Raw genomic sequence first — 13,174 nt, forward strand, 5'->3', positions numbered from 1 at the left:
CTTAATTTAGCATAATCCCTTATGGGCATGCCTAGAGTCTATCCCCACCTGAGTAACCTATCATAGTCTTGTCCAGAGACTAGTTAATTCTGGACCCTGTCAAATTGACACTACTAACCATCATACAGAATATTATCAGCGAAGAATGGATCTTTTATTGCGTTATACATTTGCTGACTTGAATGGATAAAAATATTTGCTATTTTATGAGCTAAAATATGTAATTTTTCTGTTCATTATTGCTGGGATAACTTTTCATACTTACTTTTGCATTTGACAAATATCCTGTTCAAGCACACAGATCAATTCAAATGTCAATTTATTATTGATTTTTAGGATGCTTTTTGTATGTTAAAGACAAGCCTGATAGTTCAACCCATCTTTTTTAATACAGTTCAACTTTTGATTCTCTCCTTCTGAAATCCCAGGGTGAGTGAGGAGTATTTCTGTGACTTCTGTCTGGGCAGCTATATTCTGATCTAGGTTTTGTCCTGTAGACAGATCCTAAGCTCATCACCATAGTTTCTCCCCTGGATTGCTGTCACATTCTGCTGGTGATCTCTCTGCTGGAATCCCTCTGTTCCTCTTCTTTAAGAATATGTAAACACATATCAGTCCATAAAATATGTGAAATATCAATGTCTTCACATTGTTCACTTACCCTATGATCTGACCTACACTCACAATTATTTTGGGTCCATGATTCTTTTAAATAACAAGATAATCACGTTAATTTCAAAAGAAATAGCTTGTCTCATGAATCTGTGATCTTGGAAGTTTCTCTCCAGCTTTTTTTTTTCTTTACTTGTTGAGCACAATGGATAATTAAATTAAATTGCATTTTTAGCTATACAATATGAATACATAGTCTGTTGCCGGCTGTACAAAGCATTTGTCAGTCTATCACACCCGTGTCTGATCATGAATAGTTGGCAGGTCCCTGGGTTTGTCTGCCCTAGGAATTCTCATGAAACAAGGGTTGGGAGCTACAGAGTTCCACCACTCCAAGAAAGCAGGGCAAGGAGTCCCGTGGGATTTCTGTTTAGAACCAGTAACAACTGGATGAACCACAGCACTGCAGAGCTGTTTGTAATCTGTTTCCAGAGAGAACACCAGAGGTGACATGGACTCCTGTCTAAACCTTAATGTAAGTGCGATCTTTTGGTTAGCATGTAGTTTCTTCTTTAATGGTAACTGCGTATACTGGCGGAAAACAAACTTGTGTAGAATATATAGTAATCAAAAGAATGGAGAATGAGTGAGTGTGGAGCCTGTTCCTCTTTAAGTGCCATTAACTCAGAGACACATGGCTTCAGAGAGGTGCCCTTCGTTGCTTTCACTGTGGTAATGCTGTGAGCTGGCCTCCGTAATTGGATAAAACTCCAAACTGTGCTAATTTAGCCTTCACCACCCATTATTCGGAGCTGAGCTAATCCATGCCTTTCCCTCATAGATCACTGTCAGATTGTACTCTCACTGTAGCTGAGGGGAAGGCTGTATTTAGAATCTCCTTGATTTAACATGGAGTAGGATGTATGTTTTCTGAGCCCTTCTGGATGGACTGTATAATAGGAAGAGCAACAATGTCAACCAACCAGATCCCCCCAGAGCTCCCAGAAACTAAACCACCAACCAAAGAGTACACATGGAGGGACCCAAGGCTCCAGCTACATATGTAGCAGAGGATGGCCTTACCTGGCATCACTGGGAGGGCAACCCCTTGGTCCTGTGGAGGCTTTATGACCCAGGATAGGGGGATGCTTGGGCACTGAGGCAGGAGGGAGTGGGTGGGTGAGGGAGCACCTTCATAGAGGTAGGGGGAAGGGGAGGGGATAGATGTCTTGTGGAGGGAAACTGGGAAGGGGAGATAACATTTGAAATGTAGATAAATAAAATAATCCATTTAGAAAATGAGAAAAGAGGACTCTTAGTTTGCTTCCTCTCACCTGAAAGCCATTGACAAACCTGAGATGATGAAAGAGCTGTGAATGGAGTCAGAGGACCTTCTCCCTCTGAATGGCAGCCCCGTATTCACCCCAGGTAATGCTTTCCAAAGAAAGGTACACCTTGCTGTAAACCAGTCTATTTTCTTGTCCTTGTGAAAAAAGAAGCCGAGCTGAAAGTTTTGTCCATTCTAGCTAGGCCAATTTAGCTGGGGGAGTGCTATGGCTTCAGGCAATAGGAGTTTGCAGGGTAGTTTGTTCATATCTCTGCAGATGCTGAAGTAGAGCTCTCAACTGGCAAGCCAGATTGGAACCCTCAAAGGCTGCCTCCTAGTTCACTCTGTCTGCCAGTAAGGTACCATATTTAAATGGCCTACCAACCTCAGCTGAGGACTGAGTATTCAAACACGGCAGTCTGTGGAGGATAGTGCACATTCAAACCATAACATCACTTACAGTATTAGGGAGTAGAGATTGGCAGCTCTGGAGGCAGTGGGGTCGGAGTGACTAGAGATGTAGTAGAATGTAGATGTAGTAGAATGTATCTGTACAGATGACAGGGAACACAGGGCGAATTAGTAAAGACAAGATCCACCATATTGGGCAATGCCGCAGACAAACAATGGTGGCCTGAACTTCGCTTGCAAGCATCTCTTGATTACAGCCTCCCCTGATCTTCGATCTTCTATTTATAGTGCATCTGCATGATGCTCTCCTTTCCTCAGACCATCATTCTTGTGAGCACTTTTCATTAAAGCAAACGCGTTTCATTCCCCGCTCGAGACAATTAACCATCTCAGTAAGCAGCAGATGAGCATGGGCCCTTTCCCAAGGACCATTTGCTTGGAAGATAAAGATTTTAAATTGCACAAAGCCATGCCCAACTTTGTACCTGAAACCAGGAAGCAAAAGAACAAAGGACAGGAGTCACACTCCATGACAATACATTTCACAATTGGCTCAGGGTTCTATGGCTCCTGTCCATCTTTCTGAGCATCCACAAGTGTGCTCTGGCTGAGCTCCTTAAGTCCCTGTCACTTGTCTGGGGCTGCCTCTGTGGACTGACAATGAAAATGTATTCCTACTTCCTTTGGCGCTGCCTAATCAGGCACATAAAACTAAACAGAAGAAACTGAAATATAGGTAGCTTTAGAAAAATCAATCTGCCAAGACTGTAAGGAAAGACACACACACACACACACACACACACACACACACACACACACACACTGTGAATTGTGGAAAATAACTTGGACAGATGTCCTTGTACCAGTGAGCTAGGTAATGTCCTAACCCACATGCACATGTGACAGAGCAAGTGATGGTCTCAACCAATCTTTAAGGATGGTGTGTTTCATCCTGAGCACAAGATTGTCCCTAGGAAGATTGCCGAATCCCAGCTAAGATTAGGGACGATAGGACATCAGATTATAGAAAATATTAGAAAGCAGTGCTTCAGGTGACCACTAGGAAACCAAAGAAAATGGCAAATGCTTCATAGTACACAAAACATTTAAAGACTCCTGATCCCATGCATGCAGCCTTGAAAATACATAAAGTATATAAAATAGAAAGAAAGGCTCCTTTAGGGTTGCTGTAAGGTTCAAACAAGATAAGGAACACATCAGATTTTGAGGACAAATACATTAAGAACCTATGATGTTTTCTTCTGATTTTTAATGGCCTCAAAATAGCTGCCACCTGTTCAGAAGCATGTTTCTGTCTGGTACAATGGAAAGGGCAGAATGTGTTCTTACCCTTGGCTTAGATACAGTTGGTCTATGTCAATACTTTAAGATTCTGGTCTAGATCAACATAAAAAAAAATTTCATGGGCTACTTGCTCCATTCATTTCTGCTCATTGCCAAGAAGCAAAATAAAACACCAGATACCTTGGAGAGGGCAAGTATTGCTATTCTTGACACATACTAGAATTAGTAAAATCTCCTTGTGTCATAGTAATTCAGCTTACTTTCTAGATAATCTGCCATGTTGGTGTAGCATGGGTAGGATATGGGCATCCGAACGTTCCTTTTATTTTTTTCCATTCTGTTTTACCCTTCTTTCTCTTTTACAACTTTTGACAGTTTCATAGATATGTGTATTTTAATTATAATCACTCCCACTAGCCTCTGTTCTTCCCCTCCATCTCCCAGAACCCTTTTCTCCAAATAGTCTTCAGTAGCCATACAACTGAGTAAATGACATCCCCTCCTATATTCAGAAGCTCTGCAGAAAAGCATGGCACCTCATGAGTACCTCCTCTGACCATGTTGGAGCGAGCATTGAAGACCTCATGATTGTATAAGTGCCCATTTGCTGCTGTATGTTCAATGATGATGTTCTACTGGCTAGGCAGTGTTACATAGCATATCTCCGTATCCTCTAGCTGTTATAATTTGTCCTCTCTTCCATGCTCCCTTGCTTGTGTAAGGAGAGAGACACAAGTCCTGTTGGGGGCTAAATATTCAACAGTCACTTGTTCTGCATACTTTGATCAGATAAGGATCTCTGCACTAATCCTTCTTTGCCCCAGGCTGAGAGTATCATTAGTCTGTGGGCACAAACATAAATATTTAGAAGGAATTTTAGACTTAGAACTATCTAGAGAAACAATGATTATTTGGCACATACCTTTAATCCCAGTACCTGGAAGACAAAAGCAAGAGGTATGTTAGTTCAAAGCCAGTCTGAGGTACATAATGAGACCCTATGTCAAAACACAAAGCACAAGGGGTAGCTTAATGGTGAAGCATCTGCCTTGTTCATGCAAGAGCATTAGATAGCTCCTTGACACCACATACAGGCACACAAAGACACACAGAAACACATACACAAATATGCACATACACACAGAAGACACACAGAAACACATACACAAATATACACATACACACAGACACACAGGCACACACAGACACATACACACATGCTTGCACAAAATGACAAACAAACACAGATGTATGCGTGTACAAACACACCTCTCTCCCTCCCTTCTCCCTTCCCTCTCCTCTTTCTCTCTTTCTTTCTTTCTCTCTCTCTCTCTCTCTCTCTCTCTCTCGCTCTCGCTCTCGCTCTCGCTCTCGCTCTCGCTCTCGCTCTCGCTCTGGCTCTGGCTCTGGCTCTCGCCCTCCCTCCCTCCCTCCCTTACTCCCTCCCTCCCTCCCTTCCCCCCCTCTCCCTCTCTCTCTCTCTTCCTCTCTCTTTCTCCTTCCTTCTCCCCTCCTCTCTCTTGCACTTAAATGAGTAGCACATGGTCGGTCAGTACCCAAGCAAGACAAGATGTTATTGGAATCAGACTAGGAATATCCATTAGACCACAATTCACAGTGTGACTTAAAGTGTGGTTATTGACTAGACCAACGTCCTACGGTGAGAAAATGCAATAGTGATCTCCTTGTTTCCTATATGCCATGCCTTTATTTCTGCTGGTCCCGTTGCCTCCACCCCTTCCCTGGGTACACTTCATTAGCTGCTCAGGAGTTAAGATATGTTCTCCTTCCGTCTCTCTGTGGTACCAAGAAAATTCACTCATGCCTGTTTTTCATAACATGAAGAACTCACAGACAGGTTAAGAGGTTAGTAGGGCAGAAAGGGGCAGTGCTGGTAGTTGCTATGGTCTTCCAAGGTTTCCCTAACTCTACCCCACATACTCCTAAGTAACCTTATCTCTATCCCTTAGTACTCTCTTGCTGTGCCTTCCTCAGTCACTTTTAAACTGTAGTTGAAAGATCCATTTATTACTCTTTTTTTAAGATTTATTTATTTATTATATATAAGTACACCATAGCTGTCTTCAGACACACCAGAAGAGGGCATCAGATCTCATTACCGATGGTTGTGAGCCACCATGTGGTTGCTGGGATTTGAACTCGGGACCTCTGGAAGAGCAGTCAGTGCTCTTAACCACTGAGCCATCTCTGTATCCCCAACTTATTACTCTTACATAGCTCACACCTTGAATAAATAATAAGACATGAAGGAACAGGTACCCATTTCAAAATAAATGTCTTCCCAAATATGTTTAGGAGTAACTAAAACAACCCCCACTTCTATCTTGTATAACTTGCTCATGACCAGTACCTAGAACATTCTTTTTTCTTGATCTAATGTAAGATGCTAAATTGTTTGTGAAGGAGCTTGACAGTGAGCAGGGCAAAAAGAAAACTGTCACAGGTGATGAGTGGAAGAATTTTGAGACTTCTTAGATTACATCTATTAAATATATGAACAATCCCATGTGATCATGAGTCTAACCAGTTCCAAGTAGGGACCTGGAAAAGTTCGCCTGGTAGATGGCATCAAGGAATGGTCCCTGTTGGCATTTTCTGAGGGAGACACAGAAAGATTTCCAAGTTGGTACCACCACAATTTAAAGGTTTAGGGTTCTGCCCAGAAACAGCCATCCTTCGCCAGTAGCTCCCCCTTCTTCTAGACTGAGTGCCTCTTGATTTCAGAACCAGATCAGCACCATTCCCATTCCCTGCCTGAGAATTCTGACATGCTGTGAGATGACAGTGAGTAGTTACGATTTGCACATGTCCATCCATGGCTGTGATGAGAAAAGGGGCACAGTGAATGACAGTTAACAATGTAGTCCATCCAAGGATTACAGGTTACCCAAGTTTCAGATTAGATATTTTCCCACAAAGCATCCTTCTTCCACTATCCAAAGGCACATCCCTCCATCTGACTGTATATCACAGTACCTACTGGTAAGGAAATCACATATACTCCCCACTACATCCAATGGCAAATCAACTCTCTGGCAAGGAATCTAATTGTCTTCAATGATCTGTGTTTCCAGATTTGTTTATAAACTGGAAAAATCGACAAATTGCGGACCATCTGTACCTAACTCTATGCTAATGAATGCAGGCATCCTGCAGACCCATAGGCTCATTACCTCCCAAGTAACCGGTTTCTTCACATATTCCTAAGCAAGACGGTTGATCTGAAGCAAGGAAGCAGAAATCAGATGAAGAATTATTATTTCTCTGCAGGGTGAGAGCCAGATGCCTACAACTTTTGGAAATGTTAAGCCTCTTGGTTGATAATATGACCTGCCAGCATGATGCCATAGAGAACAGTGATACAAATGCCTGTAAGCCTCAGGTATCAATGTATTGATGCCACATTGCTAAATGGAAATTTTGTATCCCCTCTTTAAGAGCCAATGTAGAAACTTCCAGCTAGCCCAACCTTTCATAAGGAATTTCTAGAATCACAGTACTATGTAGAGGTTCCTATGCTCTGTGATGTTCTCTGTCACTTCCATGAGAAAGCACAGCCAACAGCAAGACATCTACATGCCAAGACACACGAAGAGTCCAGGGAGCCCAGGGCGAGGGGATAACTGTCATCAGAGGACATTGAGCTGCTCTGTTGTGTTACTGGCTACAGAGCTCAGGTTGGGCATTGCACCTTGGATTTTCAAAGAAGAGGGACTAAACTGTATCTGGTGGTAATACATGCTCTGCCATGGGGCTCCTGCAAGAAATGCCTGGCTCTGTTTTTTCTCAAGGTGATGATAGTCAGACCCTGAGCAGCAAGGACTCATTTGCACAGGCCTCTTCCTCTACATTTTTCCTCAGCTGGAGCTTATCCATAATTCCTGTCACGGGGGCTGTATACCCTGTAAGTCTGAAGACCTCTCTACAATATATTAAAAGCAAGAGATTCTTAAAGCAAAAATGATTTTTTTATATTTTTTATTCTATTAACACTTATTTTTTAAAGAAAGACCAATGTTACCAGCAAAAGTGGGAAGATAAAAGGAAGCTTAAAGGGTCACATTTTTTTTAAAGAAAAATTGAGAGTGAGTTCATCTCTGTGTGAAAATGGAGTAGTCTTTTAATATACAGGCCAGTGCGTCTGTATCTTGTACCCAGCACCGTGACGCTAATTTATGTTGCCTCCTTAGCACCAAGACAGCAAAGTTTGCAACTGAAGAATATAAATCTCTCTGTGTCTCTGTCTCTCTCTCTCTCCCTCTGTGTGTGTGTGTGTGTATGTATGTATGTGAACGTATGTGTATGTCTTATTATACTTGTGTACATTAGGAACACATAAATAATCAAAAATGTTTTAGAGTTTCTCTAAGTGACAAAAAAACATAAATCTAAGTGCAATATGTCAATTCTGTAAGTCCAGAAAAATAGTAAACTGATTACCTCATAAAGATCCTGCCATCGATTAAATGGATAAACTATTAGGTTACTAGAAGAGGTCCTACTGTTAGGAATGCACATACGTATTGACTATTTTACAGACACAGATGGATGGACTGTAGTCACAGCACCATGACCACCCAGTGTAAGAGAAGGCATATGAACACCTAGAGCATATGTACACAACTGTGTATAACTGAGTTGCTGGAAAACTTGGTGTGGCCAGTGTCTCTGATGGCTCACACTGTGCATGTTGCATCTCTGGGAGCTCTGTTGCCACACATACAGCAGCATGAGAATACTCTCCCTCGTGGTTCAGGAATGGCCTCTTGCCTGGAGAAATGGGGCTCCAAATCTCCTGCTGAGAATCCCTTTATCAGGCTTTCATTTCGGGTTTTCAGATGAGCTTCGAATTGAAGAAACATTCCCTGGCTAAGTATAAAGTTGAAAACTGCGATGCTACATGATAAATAAAAGGGATGATTTAAAACCAAGGTGATTTTTTTTTCACATTGAAAATACTTTTCCTCAAATGTGGCACCACTACTAGTATTAAACTCACATAACCTCTCTAAGATCTTCAATATGCCTGTAGTGCATCTCTGATCTTTTTAAGCATATGTGTGTCTGTGACTGGGTTTTTTTGTTTTACAAATCTGTAACAATAAATATGTAGTTTTGTTTTTGTTTTCATATTCGTTTTAATGCCTGTATAATGCTGAATTAAGTTACTGGGTCGGGATGGGTTTTCAAGTTGCATTAGTTGGCATAATTTCCCTCCCTCCTTTCTCCCTTACTGCCTTCTTGCCCTCATTCTTCCTTATTATCTTACTTTGTCTAACAAAATTAACTCACTGAGATCAAATTTTTATTTTCATTCCTGTGTTGGTTAGTTTTATGCCCACTTGACATAAACTAGAATCATTTGGAGAGAGGGACTCTCAATGGACAAAATGCTTCCAAAAGACTGACCTATATGGAATTCTATTGGATATTTTATTGATTGGCTGGTTGGCAGGTATTTGGCTGATTGATTGATTGACTGACTATTTGATGAGGGAGTGCCAAGTCCATTGTGGCTAATGCTGACTCTGGAAAAGTGATGTTGAGTTGTTTAACAAAGCAGACTGAAAGCCAGACATCAAGCCGCATGCCTATAGTCTCAGCACTTGGGAGGCAGAGGTGGGATGATCTCTGTGAGTTCAAGTCCTGCCTTGTCTACATATGGAATTCCAAAATAGCCAGTGCTATGTAGATAGACCCTGTCTTTAAAAAGAGAGAGAGAGAGAGGAAGGAAAGAAGCAAGGAAGGAAGGAACGGAGGAAGGAAGAAAAGAAGAAAGAACATTGAGAAGACCTTAGACTTACAAGCAAGCCAATAAGCTGTATTTAAGCCAGTAAGCTATATTTCTCCATGGCCTCTATTTTAGTTCTTGTCCTGAGTTTCTTCCTTGACTATTCCCATTGGTAGAGTATGACCTGAGAATTGTAAACTGAAATAAACTCTTTCCTTTCCAAGTTACTTTAGTTCTTGGTGCTTTAAAACACCATTAAAACTCCATCTAGTACAATCCCCAATGCTAGAAATTTTGTCAAATTCCTAGGCTTATAATGGCAAAAGGATAGGCTAGAAAATTATTTACTAATACACTAAGTATTAATATTTTTAGTATTACCCAATAGAGACACATTCGAGGTAAAATTAGAGCAAAAATGGAGTGACGGGGACTTTTTCTTTGGAAGCAGGGCTAGGTGAGACGTCTCAAAGAATTTCAAGTAAATGGGACCATGGGTGCCTCAGTGAAAGGCCTCTACATCAAGAATCTGAAATAGGAAGAATTTACCTTGAATTTCTAGAAAAGGATAAGGTCTAATCTTGCTACAGAGGAGCAGGTGAGGTAAAGTATGACTGGAAGATCTGACATAAGGAGCATATAGAAGGCAAACCACAAAAGGGTTCCTTTATCTACAGAAGAACTGCAAACATTGAAAAATTTCTAACTGAAATGTGACAATATCGGATCTTTGAGAAAAATCTAGTATAGAGGCAGGAATGGGAGTAACAGGTAGACCAGTTAGCTACAAGGTTGCTACAGAAATTCCAGAGACAAGTGGGGGGAGGAATAAGTAGAAGGTAAACTGCCCTATAGTGTGGTCCCAGTGAAAGCCAAAAAGGCACAAAGGAAAGACTGTATTTGGTGTGGTTTGGGAGGGTCAGTATTCTTTTCTTGATGTTTTTCTTTGTTTGTTGGCTTACTTTTGTTCCTTGTTTTGTTTTCTGAGAAAAGTTTGTGTGTGCGTGTGCTCACATGTATGAAAGGAATCTAGAGAATCTACCTGTCATCACCTGCCTAAAACTGAGGTTACAAGCATGCACCCTCACACTGTCTGTCTGTCTGTTTGTTTGTTTGTTTGTTTTAGGTTGGTTCTGTAGACAGAACTGTGGGCAAACTACTTACCGAATTATCTTCATAGTCTAGGAAAATTACATTATCATTTAAGTTTCTACTAGTGATATAGAATACATACTTAATTGTCATGTGCACTTTGATGTTATTGCTGTAATGAACTATTTATTCATCTGTATACCATGTTTATAGGGTAAATGTTGATCAAGATAAAGGAAGTTTCAGCTTATTACATTATTTTTCCATATATACATATATATATATATATATATATATATATATATATATATTAGAGTTGGCCTATTTCATAGGTGTTGTTTTGTTGTTCTTTCTTTAGATTTTCAGTCTGGAAATAGGTCTCTACATGGTGACTAATGCTTTGAATTTTCAGAGCTAAGACCTGCCTTGATTCAAAGGCTCTGGGACTCTTGGATTCAGTCTCCAGGACCACTGACCACAGGACTCTGTACTCTAAAACTGAATTGCTTATGGATAGTCACTGTGTTTTCTGTCTCTACACCATCTTTGTAAAAAGAATATGAAACCAGAGGACAACATAAAGAAGGGCTTTATAAGCACTGCCAATAGCAAAGCTCAGGAATTAACTCTTTAACAGGCACTTAACAGCAGAATTTTTGAGCAGAGAGAGTGGAGGCAGAGCCGTAGCTCACAGACATGCTCATTGACCATCTTCTTATTTGCAATGACTTAGGAGTGAGAGCGATTTAAAAATCACTGATTCTGTTCACCCTGAATGGGGCTTTCATCTCAGAGGTTGGTGACGATGTTACTTTGGTCTCAACTTTTGTTGAGATTTTCTTTCTTTTGTACGTCTTGCCATTCAAAGTAAGACCTTGGAAGACTGTTGCCCTTTCTATTTGGGAAAATGGATTTACTGAGTCCTCGGTACAATCTCTGATGCTCAGTTGTATTTGTATTACTTGTCATATGGATAACTAAATAACTTGGAAATCTACTATGACAGATACTGTGTTATAGACTAATATTCAGACATGTTGTAAAGTGGGCTTCTCTGCACTGTATTGGTTAATAGAGCCATACTCCTTGGCCTGTATGATTAATAATTGGTGCCTCTCCAGGACAGACCAGCATATCTTCAGAGATTCTTAGGGTTAATGTGATGTACTTCTTACCTCTTGATGTGTGTAACTCTGAGTTGCAGCTCTTTGTTCATTCCTCTAGGGCTCCAAGCTCTCTTCTTTTGGCATTTGGTATTGTTTTCCTTTCTCAAATTGCTGCCTTGTTGGGTTAATTTGAGATGATGATAATGTTGATATCTGAACACTCATGAATGGGCAGTACTTGTGGAAAATATTGCTGAAGACCATGATTGCATTTTTATCTGGTAAATGAATCCCTTTTCATAGAGACCAGCACATCTTGGCTGTGCCAAAATGGTTACAGGACAGATACAACTTACAACTAATAAATTTGAATATTTTAGGTTTAAAAACAAAATTAAATGAAGCATGTTATGGTAAAACCAGCTCTCAATTAGCTATGCTAATAGTGAGCCAAGCATGGCAGAATGTCTCCTGTGCAAAATGCTCTCTACGATCTTGTTAGTATACTTACTGCCATTGGTGGAGTGATCCGAATGATCTCACGCACATGGGGAAGAGGGAAGTGGAGGGAAGAGAGAAAGGCAGATAGGGATAAGGAGGGAGAGAGAATGGAGGGAGGGGTATGAAGAGAGAGAGAGAGAGAGAGAGAGAGAGAGAGAGAGAGAGAGAGAGAGAGAGAATATGGTCTCCAACTCGTGGGAATCCTGATTCAATGATAAATTATAGTTTTCATACATCTATCCGAATATGTTGATAACCTGAACTAAATGTTATGTGTGTCTATGCTATCACAAAACTGTGAAGATGTTTAATATACAGGACAAAGAGGGAAAAGGCATTGTTAAACCATGGGAGACTATCATTCTTAATAACCTAGGAACTAGGTGCAGTATACCTCCATTGGGGGGGGATAGTAAATGGGGGACTTCTACCTCTATCTTATGTGTCCCAGGAAGTAAGAGTTGAATAACAATACAATCCAAGTGGAATTAAAAAGTGAAAAGTGTTTTCTCCAGAACATGCCAAGAGCAAACAAATCAGAGGTAGATGACGATGGGTCAGTGTGCTCCTTCCAAAGCCCAGATGGGCTCCATTGAACCTGTGGAGAAGTAGCAGCTGAGAAGGATGGATCTACAACTCTGGAGAATTCTGAGAGTTAAATGTTTGGTCCTATGATTGCTCCAACCTGCTTTTCTTCAGCTTGTCCACATTATTGGGCTTCTATCAAGCATTGAATGAAAACATAGTGACTTGAAACTTTGCCAAATGAAGTATTCTCTCAATACAAAGTACAAGTCCAAAATACATGTGTTGAGTCTTCTAACTTATACTGCCCTTCTTTGAGACATCATCATCATTATCACCATCACCATCACCATCACCACCATCACCACCACCACCACCACCACCACCACCACCACCACCACCACCACCACCATCATCATCATCATCATCTGGTTAATAACAAAAGAAAACGAGCTAATTGTAGTCCTTGGTGCTCTGTTAGATTTTGAGAAAATGGGTCAACGTTATTAGGATATTTAAGGTTTTTTTCCTACTTTCAGTTTA

General features: G+C 40.8%; 2 protein-coding genes across 7 annotated transcripts in view; both read left to right on the top strand.

Annotated features, from left to right (window-relative positions):
• Positions 1-13,174, top strand: part of Erich1 (glutamate-rich 1) — a gene marked incomplete at its 5' end in the record, with an annotated part of 52,793,804 nt that overhangs the window by 40,500,000 nt on the left and 12,280,630 nt on the right.
• Positions 1-13,174, top strand: part of Unc5d (unc-5 netrin receptor D) — a 546,654-nt gene that overhangs the window by 418,010 nt on the left and 115,470 nt on the right. The gene's annotated exons all lie outside the window — the stretch shown is intronic.

Source organism: Rattus norvegicus, chromosome 16, assembly GCF_021556685.1.
Source record: "Rattus norvegicus strain SHRSP/BbbUtx chromosome 16, alternate assembly SHRSP_T2T, whole genome shotgun sequence".
NCBI lineage: Eukaryota > Metazoa > Chordata > Mammalia > Rodentia > Muridae > Rattus > Rattus norvegicus.